The sequence below is a fragment of the Symphodus melops genome (genome assembly GCF_947650265.1).
Source record: "Symphodus melops genome assembly, chromosome: 8".
Taxonomy (NCBI): Eukaryota; Metazoa; Chordata; class Actinopteri; order Labriformes; family Labridae; genus Symphodus; species Symphodus melops.
The window spans coordinates 27,121,981-27,133,659 of record NC_136698.1 but is presented as its reverse complement, the minus strand read 5'-3'; positions in this window follow the sequence as shown (position 1 = coordinate 27,133,659).

The following is an 11,679-nucleotide window of genomic DNA, read 5'->3' as shown; positions in this document are numbered from 1 at the left end:
CCTAAACGACACCACCACCCCTCTCTTTTTCTTTTCTTTTCACTCCTCTGCTCGTCAGGCCGTCTAGATTATGTTGCTAAGGAGATTTTTTTCTCTCTTTTTTTTTTTGCTTTTTTCACTGTTTCCCATTGATTTGGTGTTAATGCGTTTTGAATGCCCCTCGGTGTGTGCCGAGGCGGGGGGAGGAGGGGAGCGCAGGGTCTTGCAGAGTGGAGGAATTTCAATCTGAGTCAGTGAGGAGGGGGGGGTCCGTGTGGGTTAAGGCCCAAAGAGAGGCACTCAAGTGAGAACTGAAGTGGTTTGCAGAGCTAGGGAACCTCTCGCCTGCCACTCCCCCTCTCTCTCTTTCAGGGTCACCCCTTCATTGGCAGCCCACAGGTGCACTGTCAATCTTTCCTTTTCAAACCCAAAAAAACGAACCCATGAGTAAAACAAACATATTTTTTCCCTCAGTGAGAGAAAGGGAAGGACTGTGCACAGCAGGATGCATAGCTAATTAGCTGCTCGCCAACAGGAACCACGTTTGACAGAGATGAAAGTTTCACACATGTGCTGAAAAAAAACATTTATTTAATACAGAATAAAAACACAGTAAACCTTTAAATGCACGCTCCATGTTGCTGCATGTTGAGCTTTAAGAGCAACACCTTCTTTTTCTGCACAACCAAAATCTTTTCTTTCTTTGTGCCTAAACTCTACAGCTCAACAGAAAATGCACCCTGATAAAGCTGTTAGGGTTTTTAAAGGCAATGATATTAATTTTGTCCTTAAAAACAAAAAGGAGCGGCAACATGACACTTGTGACAGCAAAGACAACCGATGTTCTCCGAGGTCGAGGAGACCTGTCGAGCTTCTCTGGATCTCTGAGTTTAGTTTCAGTAACTTCAGTTGGTGGTTTGGAAATAGGACTTCATTTAGGTGATGCTATTGCTACTGATTAGCATGTGCACTGATCTCCAACACACAATTGATTTTGGAGGGCAGTCTGTGGTCAATGTGGATTTTAGGCCTAAACAACATAATTAAAAACAAAGGAGGAAACAATTTGCGTTTTGTTTGTACAGAATTCGTTTTTTAATTGAAGGGATTTTCTTTTCTCTCTCGACTGTGTCGGACTAAATTTCTGATTTTTTTTTCTTGCTTTTCACCCCTGAAGTGTCATGTATGAGTTATTACGCAGTTTTATTTTCTTACTATAATCAGCCCAAGTGTAGAATTAAAAGGCTTTCTGAGAGTCTCTTCAGTGGTCCCTTGAGGCCGGGGTCAAAAGTGAGTTGATGCCCCCTGAAAAAAACAAACAAACAAAAAAAAACAACGCAGGTGGCTTTTAATTGGTGAATCAAAAGTCTCCACTTCATGACATCATTTACTTTGGGCTGCTTTCGTTTTCTTCCCGAAAGTTCCTAATTTTATTTTCAAAATAAAGCAGGACACTCCAGCTTCTCCACAAGTTCGACAGAGACAAAATAAAAGGTGGAAATGAGGATAATATAGGACTTTTCTGTCCATTTCTATACAGCCAGAGTGGTTGTGCTACTTCCTGTTTGCAGCATCACATCGTCACATGTCTGTCTTGTGTTTGACTGCATTAAACCGTATCATTTGTTTACTCAGCTTCGTCTCTGTCCTTCCATTACGTTCATGCACAGAAACACAGAAACATCTGTCCGCGTCCTGCAGCTGTGCGAGGAGGAGGAGGAGGAGGAACTCTGCATAAGGACCTCTCAGACCGTCTTCAAGTACACGCTGCTCCCCGTAATTAGACAATCAGAGTTTTGCCTCCAGCTGAGGCCGCTGCTCCACGGAGAGCTCTGACTTCGAGCAGCTGTGTGTTTCCTTAAGTGTAACATTACAGAAGCAAACAGCGAGGTACCCGAGGAAACACTTAACCCCAATCACATGCCATCCACACAGGCCGTCTCAGCTACACAGAAAGATGCTGCCCGGCGCCCACTTCAAAAAGCTAATGTGATACAGACAGTAGAAATGAGAAAAGGCTCCATTTAAAGGTGAATCACCTTCACACAACAGGCCGATGCCTTATGAGGAAAAAGTTAAAGATTGCCTCAACTCTGTGACAAACTGAATAACATGAGCAGAGATGATAATAAAATGAAAATCCTCCGTTAGCTGATAGACTGTGAGCAGCATTTAGCAGCGAGAAAGACGAGTGAGTGGAGCCGGATTAGAGCTGAAAGCAGAACTGAATGTCGGATTAAGACTCAGCAGGTGAAAACAAACACAATTAGCATTTTTAAAGTTACGTCAGCATGCGTTATGAAGCTACAGTTGTTTCCCTGCTGCACACGTTTATAGAGCCTGAATCGTTTTCAATATAACGCAAGAGAATAAACTGGACTTTTTTTTTGCTCTGAGTAGGACAGCTAAAGAGAGACAGGAAAAGTAGAGATGAAAGATGTCCTGCTCTCCTGTGTGGCCTGAGTGGAACCAGGTCGTCAGCATTTGAATGGATAACTGAGCTGTGATGAGGGGCGATGTCATGGTGGGGTGTCAAAATCCTGCCAAGGTTCTTTCACACCCATTTAAGGTGGAAATGTAAGAATTATCCTCTGATTTGATATCCAGAAATCACCCAAGCAGAAAGAAATTTTCCACGAATTTCAGAGCCGTTTTTGCAAAATCGTCCTTGAAGCAAAATTTCTCAGGCTCTGGATTTTTTTTTTTCCACTTTAAGCCTTGCATCTCTCTTGCATCGTCAGTTTGTTTGAGTCCAGGGTCAAGTATCCTGTAAATCTGTACGCTCTGGGTTTGGCAGCGAACATTTAAGATGAACTGTCTGCAGACATCTTGCTGTAACTGCAGAGCTCTGCGTGTCTCTGTTACTGCCCGAGGTGCTTTGCTGCGTCTCAATTAAAGCTATTCTAAAGCAGGGCCAGTGCTGACCTCTGATCTGTGAACCTCGTTAACTAACCCTCAAAGTGTACTGCCAGCAGACAAACACTCCCAGCTGCTAAGACTCTCAATGGCCTCTAAGTGAAGGGGAGGAGAGTCTATTCTGCTGCAGTGTCAGAGGAGACTCCAGATTTGTGTTTGGACACTTGTAGGAAGTCTCTTGAGACTGTTGTGTCAGCAGATAACACTTATTCCAAAGCCCGAGGATAATGCACGTCTTTAAAAACTTTATTTTCATTTAGCCATCATTTCACACTCAATCTCGTGTGAAGAATATCATAAATCATTGGAGAAACTTCAGAGGGGAAAGGAGGTTCCAAATAAACAATAATCACGCTGTCGTTCAGTCCTGATGTAAGGGTTTCTCTTTGTGTTTATTTCAGCCTCTGCTGGGAACCTCTGCGTGTGTAAAGCAGATTATTTATGTCTGTTGTGTCAGCGTAAATCACACAATGTGCGCAGAGAGAAGACACAAAGACAAATCACCTGACACTTGATTTGATTCGCTCTTTTATTTCAATAATGATTCTGGGGTTTTTTTGGGGTGGGAAACGATGGAGCTGCAGATTAGTGTGCAGCCTCCTCGTCATTATGGTCTGTCTGTTTGTTCACTTGGTCTGTCTGTGGATTGGATAATAACACGGCGAGCTGTAAGGAGAGATAGAGATGAACAAAGGAGCGTTTCACACCAGCAATTATCTCTGGCTGATTGATGCTCTCTGATGAACTGTAACCTTTGTGTGAACAAACTTAGCTGGACCAAAAAATGTCAGAAAACGCTCGGATGACACGCTGAATGTGATGTTTTGTGTTTCTACATGTTCCATCTGATGAAATCTCTTCAACAACAGACACCAGGAAGTGATGATGCAGCCTTTATAGAAGCAGTTTTATACACTTAAATTAATCCCAGCTTTCTTAATCCTGCCTCAGATTACAACGTAACAATAGCAGGGGTGTTCCCGACTTGAGGCTGCTCCCATTATCTGCTCAGATTATTGTATAGTGTGACTGTCATACAGCTCCAACACTAACCTCCCTGATCTAGACTTTAGACTTCCTTTATTCTGATTTAAATTTAAACTTTACAGTTCAGATAAGGACGATAAAAGAGCAGCATCAAGTATTGACATGCAGCATATTGCACGTTTATTGATGTTAAATTGTCTTTAAAGTCCAGAGAGGTAATCCTGTTTTGGGGGGGTCTGAGGGGGAATTGACTCTTATGATCTGAGGGATGAAGCTGTTCCAGAACCTGGAGGTTCTGTCCCGAGTCCAGCAGTGAAAACAGTCCTTGGTGGGGGTGCGAGGAGTCTCTACTGGTCAGATCGCACGTCCTCACCACTCTCTGCAGAGACTTCCAGTCTGAGGCAGTGCAGGCTCCACAGCAGACAGAGCTGCAGTGGGTCAGTGGGCTCTCTATGGTGCCTCTGTAGAAGGTGGTGAGAATGGGGGGAGGGAGCAGATAGCAGATACTTGTGGTGGTGAAAGGCTAACAATAAAACTACGCGACTGGCTATGGTGGCTGGTTTGATCCAAAAAAAAAGCACAATTCTTTCTGCAGGATCCTGCAGCTTGTGATTGGTTCATCTTCTTACTGCAAATAAACCGCACCAGAGTCGGAAAAAAACAAAACAAAAAACAGTGCCAGACAGTTCTGTGTTTGTTGTGCTCGTGCTTCCTGTCTAGTAATATGTTTCTAGAGAGTTGCCCTAGCTGCCTCTTGTTTTTGCTGACATCAGGTTTGTGTGTGTGTGTGTGTGTGTGTGTGTGTGTGTGTGTGTGTGTGTGTGTGTGTGTGCATGTAAAGCTGAAGCCGTGGCCGGAGAAAACGTTTGAATCCTGTTAATTATTTTCCTTGCATGTATATTCAGTGAGAAGAAAAACAAAAAGCTGCGTCAGACGCTGTAAGTGCACAGGTGTGCGAGTAATGTTACTCGAATAACGGGGTCAGCGGCGAGTACTCGAGTACTCATACCCATCCCGAAGTGAATGTACAGACACGACTAATGTGCGAACATTTGAACGGACAGAGAATGATGTCGGGTTAATTTATGCTTACATGTGGAAAGTCTATGCTTTAAGGGGAGCTGCACATCGACAGTCGACATGACGGAGGTGACGTTGCCATTCTTAAACGTTTGTACGCTGAGACCCGTTTTCAAGACCAAGAACAACAAAAGGGTCGTTTTCACTGTCGGGTCGTTTTCACTGTCGGGTAAACGGGGCCTCAAACAGGCCTCTCCAACATTTCTACATCTGAGAGCTGCTTTAAAAAAAAAATGAAAGTAGCTAAAAGCTACTAGCATCACATAGCTTGCATTTACTCACATCGCACACATAGGCAGAATTAAGCTACTGTGTGAACACGTGTGAAATTGCAATAACCAAATACTGATGAATAACATGAAGTCAAATCCAAGAAAATCCATGACGGATTTACACTTTATTATGGGCTAAATAACACAAGTAACACAAGCTAGTGCTAGAGCTACAAGCTAACGCTAGCTCACAAGCTAGCTGCTGGAGACCCCTGTTCTAAAGTGTCCAACTCTCACTCAACATCACTTTGGCTCTTCTTTTAACTAAGTGTGTTTTCAGTTGTTTAGACAGAGCAGGTTTTCAGTGGTTTTGAAGCGGGTCAAGGTCCAAGTCTAAGTTGGTGATATTTCCTGTGGGAAACACGACAAACGCTCCATGAATGTGGACGACACTTGTTAAGCAAAGATTTACAGCAGACAAACTCTCGTTCCTCAAAACGTTTACAGTCGTACGTGGACAACAGGTGCCGAACCACCTGTTTGTCTCCCACATAACACACACACACACACAGGAAAAAGAACACACACATATCTAACACACACACACACACACACATATATACAGCGCAACAGGAGCAGCTGCGTGGGGTGCCATCACTGGTCACGTCTTCATACGTTTGATCCTTTCGGCCCGCAGCTTCATTGCTGTCGGAGGAAGAAAAAAAAAACAGCAAAACTGAGCTAATGTGCGTCTTTGTCCTCCATGGGAGGGGAGAGCCTTTCTTCTCCCCAAGTACAAATCGCAAGACTGAGGCTGCATTCTCCGGGGACACAGGGAGGCAATGCCCCAGAGAAAGATCCCAATCAGACATTGATCTGAACCAAACTAATCCCCCATTGGTGCCAATGTGACCCTAAAAAATCGGCTTAGAGCAGCTCGGTTAAACTGGACACGGTTTTCTTTATAAGCAGCCTCAGCACAGCCCACCCTAATTTTACCACCCACAGACATTAGTAGAAGAGAATTAAGGCACATACATTCATAACACTTTTCATTACAGCGAGGGGTGTGTGTGTGTGTGTGTGTGCGGCCCTCACACAACGAACCAGCTCCACATAAGCCTGCAGGCCCGATGATGAGACGAGATGGGATGATAGTTCTCGTTTCATCTGTGAACGTCTGCAAACATTTCCCTTTGTTCACGTCCCCCCCCCCCCCCCCCGCTTTATGGAAATAAAGAGCTTCTTTAGCTCCGTGTGCAGTTGGCTCCAAACAACAGACTCCAAAGTTTTCTCTGAAATATACAGTTAGAAATGCAGTTGGTGTTTTTTAAATTTATTTTTTAGATCTGTTAAAGATTTTATGAGAGACATATTTGCACAGCTGAGCTCAAAGCTTCTGTCCCCACAGACGCACATGTTTCAGATATTATATTTTATCCACAGTATGCTAGCTGCTTGTCTCTGTGAGCGCCTATATTCTTTCACTAAAGCCTAAAAAGGTTCCTTTATTTGTGACAAAATGCTGATGAGTTGTGTTTAAACACAGCAAATGAAAAAAAAAATCAGTATTATTATTTTACAGCCTTTCTGTTCGGCCTTTTCCTTTTTTGTATGGGACATTACTTTGTTCACCAGGAAGAACATTTTAAAAAGTTCAACATAGACGACACAGAAAAACAGAAACCAGTCAGGATGTACGGTAACGTATATCGTATAACGTAGATGATGCACAATAACTAGATGGGTAAAAAATGGATCAATCTTCTGGGAACAAATTCAGTATTATTATTATTATTATTATTATTATTATTATTATTATTATTATTATTATTATCATCACCACTGCATGATTATCTTGTTTAGTCTTTAATTAGCAGTTTATATTTTGAGTTAATGTGTTAATATTTGTACAGAGAGAGAGCTCAGTCTACTGAAGTTAAATTCCTCTTGTGTTAAACAATAAAACTGATTTTGAACATTAACTTTAGTCGAGGCATAAATTAGATCTATAAACCCTAAAAAGGTCAGAATACAGGACCTTTAAGATCCGCGACCCTCTTTGTGTGAGCCAGGCTTAAAGACGTAGGTGTGATGTATACCTGTGTGTAGATTTGGATTATGTAATGAGTCTACGTCTTCATGACACACATGAAGACAAGATGAGACAGCAGAGCTCAGTACTGACAGAATAAAAACATGTCCTGTTTCTAAGAGTCAAACCCAACACTGGCATCGTCTCCTTTAATCCCCGCGTGCCTTGGAGGAATTAAAAAGTTAGTTAGCTTGGACAATTTCTGTCATAATGACGCTGAAGCTGAGATCTGCTCTGCTGCTCTCACATGTCAGTTCAGCTGCAGAAGAAAGTAATTAGAGTCAGAAAAAAAAAAAAAAAAACCTGAAACGGCACAAATCCTCCTCGACAAATGGAACCAATCTATGAACACTAAATATTTGCCTTGTTCTGTGTACCAGCCTGTGTCACTGACGCTCTGTTTGGCTGCAGCTAACGTCTTCATTTCTGCTTCGGATTAAGACAGCGAGCTCCCCGACAGCCATCGTCTCTGCTGCTGTCTGTGGAGGACATGCATCCATGAGGGGAATCGAAGAATAGCATGGAAGATGTGTGTTGTGGCCTGCTTGTTTTTTTTTTAAAGACAGAGGACTATTTTGGACGGTTTGAAAAGTCTCCCAGCTTTGTTAGAAAGCTTCAGCCCTTTGTAAAGATGTGGAGGGGAAAAAAAAAAAAATCAAGCATTGCAACCACATCCTGTGATTTATATGAACTCCGATTCTGCACCGCCACTTCCAGGGATCAACGGCTAAACCAACAGGCAGCCAGAGGCATTTAGGGCCGCTGGCAGAGGGCCAGGGCCCATAGAGAGGGGTCCCATTATAAAGCCAGATCCTCCCATTATAAAGCCCACAGCACACAAAGACTGCTCTGACACACATCACACATGAGAATCACACAACACGGCTTCACATGACACAAACTCCCAGCTCATAGATTCTGCCTGTGACTCATTCATTTCATATCACTGCGCTTGTTTGACACATTTCTCTGTAATTACACAAACACTGCTGTTTTATAAAGAACAATACAGTTCACGGGGGGATTTCCCACTCGCTGCTTTGAATGGGAAGAGTTGCGCTCGAGTTGCATGTGGAAAATCTGAGTTTTAGTTGTTTTGGGGTTTTGTTTTTTTTCCAATTCAAACGGTTCTCATGGGCAGGTCTGTAAACTTTGCCTTCGCTTATTGAGGTGTCTGTTTACTGTTTAGTCTGCAGCGTCACTGACAGCACAGGCCCGGCTCATGTCTGCAGGGAGGCACTGACTCTGTGTGTGTGTGTGTGTGTGTGTGTGTGTGTGTGTGTGTCCAGCACCTTCATAAATCACTCAGTGGAGATTTTCTAAACATCTCACTGACACATCAAAAGATAGGGCAACTTTACCCATGAAGGAATGTGACCCAGCTCCAGCAGAAAGTTCAAATCAAACCTGCAGCCCTGTTCAGTCTCTGTACCTGTCATGTCCAGATGTCCAGGTGTCCCGTCTGTCTCAGAGCGAGAGACGCTGTCTGTCTGCTGTGAAAGAGCAGAGTGTTGTTTTAGTGTTTTCAAATCTCTGAAAAAAACCACGGACTGTATTTAAGATGTAAAAAATGAAGCCAATGCAGAAATCTCATCTGCATTCTCGCTGACAGCCACTAGGGGTTATAAAGGTTGCACAGAGAGAGAGAGAGAGAGAGAGAGAGAGAGAGAGAGAGGTCAGATTACATAGAAGTCTATGAGCAAATATGCTGTTTTTTTAAACACCAGTAAATAATTTAATCAAACAGGTTCATGACCTCACTCTCTTTAGTTTAAACACTCCTCTTCCATTTGCTCCCTGTGGATATGTTAACACTTTTATTTGTACTTAAATGTGTGTGACATCCCGTGTCAGCAGCACTGTGTGAAACTGCATCTTTCCAGTCTGACCAGTACAGGCAGAAAAGAGCAAACAACAACAGATGCTTAATGATCAGAGCGGAGACAAGAATCAGATTCATTCTCCAATAAATGCTGCTACAGGTTTGGAAATCTGCATGTGAGGAAAATATCTATTAAAATATCAGAGAATCAGATCTCAGAGCTCAAAGACAAAAAGCGATGTCCTCGAGACAAAGGGGACACATGTCCATGTTTGGAGACAGTCTGTCTTTGATGTCTGAAATAAATCCTTCAAAAGTTATCTGAGCTCATAAATAAGACATTATGTCATTGATCAGTTATTGGACGTGAACTTGTTTTCACAGAATCAAAGATAGATCCAGATCGAGCTCCATCAGTGACACCTTGGAGTGTAACACATCTTTCTCAGTCCCAGATCAAAGTCCAGAGCTGAGCATTGTTCCTGGGCCGGTTAGAGGACAGGCGGAGAGCTGGCTGCAGACACACACACACACACACACACACACACACACACACACACACACACACACACACTCTCAGGAGTGAAAGAGGCCGCTTTCCAAAAAGCAAACCACTCTGAACTCCTCCAGAGAGACAGATGCACTCGAGACCGTTCTTAAGACGCTCTCAGCGCGTCTCTTCAAAGGAGACAAAAGTAGGAGAGCATCAATTACGGTCAGTAATGATTGTGAGGATCAACCGAGTACTGCAGAGATGCAGAGCACAACAAGAGCGTGGTTAAATACTCCACCCAGCACTGTGCAGCACAGGAAGCCTCCAGGATCCTTCGGTCCTTCTCATGTCTAACACTTTGTTGGGAAGTTATTTTCATGCTGCACTTTTTTTAACGTGCTGCTGCAGAAAATGATTTATTGACCTTCTCTCTCTCTCTCTCTCTCTCTCTCTCTCTCTCTCTCTCTCTCTCTCTCTCTCTCTGATCCATATCTATCTGACAGCAGCTCATCTCTGCTCTGTGCGTCCTGTGCAGACCAGCTCCACCAGACTCAGACAAACACTGCCCTCTATCTCCACCAAGAGGAACTACACGGAGTGTTGAATAAATACGACATGCCCCACTTGTCTCCCTGTCGGCCTGTAATGATGCCACATCATGTTTGTTCTGTGAAGATTGTTTCTTATTTTGTATGATCGAGTTGTAAAATCAGATTTCTCCGTCTGCGTGAGAGCCGAGCGAGTTCAGCTGCAGAGCTTTTGTTGACTCAGAGATGAGTGTGGTCAGTGAATTGTTAAATTTGTGTCTCTGAGGGGAAACAAAAGTATTTCAGTTACCCGTCCAAAGACAATGTGATTTCTAGTCTAACCTGGGGGGGGGGGGGGGGGGGGGTTATACCTTTGGGGCCTCTCTAAGAAAACAGCCTTTTGTGACGCTGTCAGCCTGATCTGCATGCCGGCGCTGCACTCCTCTCTCACACACTCGGTTTCTATCAGAGAGGTTTTTGTAAGTAAAACAAATATCATCGGTGAGTTCTTCTGGAAACAAAAACATTTGACATTTCGGCTCAGCAAGCGGGAAGAAGAGTATTAGAGCCCGGATGTTTTTAAAACAGAAAAAAAGAGAAGTAAAGAAATTCAAGTTTTTCTGTCTGTTCATGCTGCAGACGCCCTGGGAGCAGAGTTTAGCATGAATGGAAGTATGTATTATTAAAAGATGAAATAATGGAATCAACAAATTTAAAGTATTTATGTCGAGCAAAATGCATGGTGAGAAAAAGAGCTTCACTCACTTTAGCAGAGGAAGATTATCTGAGCTGTAATCTCACCTCGATGAAAAATAAACCTTTGCTACTATGTGCAGATGAAACTGAATATTTTAGGTAAATTATTTGTAACATGTCGCTCGATTCATATTCCAGGAGAAATCTGACCTCGTGAGATTTGAGATTTAGATGAAGTAGAAACTGAAGCCCCATTTTTCTTGTCAGAAACCTGAAATATTGTGACGGTTGTGTGAGTGAAAAAGAAGGTTTGAGTGAAAGTTTGATTAGTGTCAATGAACAGACCTTCTTACACTCTGATCCTTTAGATTCATCGATGATCATCCCAAACTTCAGACTGGTATTTATATGTGAAAGACTGTCCGCTCTCCTCTCTCTGTTTGAATCAAGTTAATGTGAAGTATTTATGAAGCTACAACATCCAACTAAGTCCAAATGGACTGTTTCCTTTCCAAAGCTGGGGAGAAAAATCCCTCTTCTCTCTTCCAAAGCCGCTCAGCAGGGAAACAGATCGAGGGACTTTCACTTAAAAAAAAAAAAAAAAAAAAAAGTGAGACATCTGCACTTGATTTGGTCAGCACTCAGAACACATCCAGTAACGTTAAATGTGAGCCTTTAAAAAAAGAAAAAAAAAAATTATTTATTGACAAAAAAAGTTGTTTTTGTCAGTGACAGACTCAGATTGTTATTGTCAGACAACAATACAGAGAGGATCCCTGCTGATAGATTGTCTTTTTAAAAAGAGATGCTTAAAAAAAAACATGAAATCACTCTTTAGACTCCATCAACTAAAAAATTCTCCTTTCTTCGTC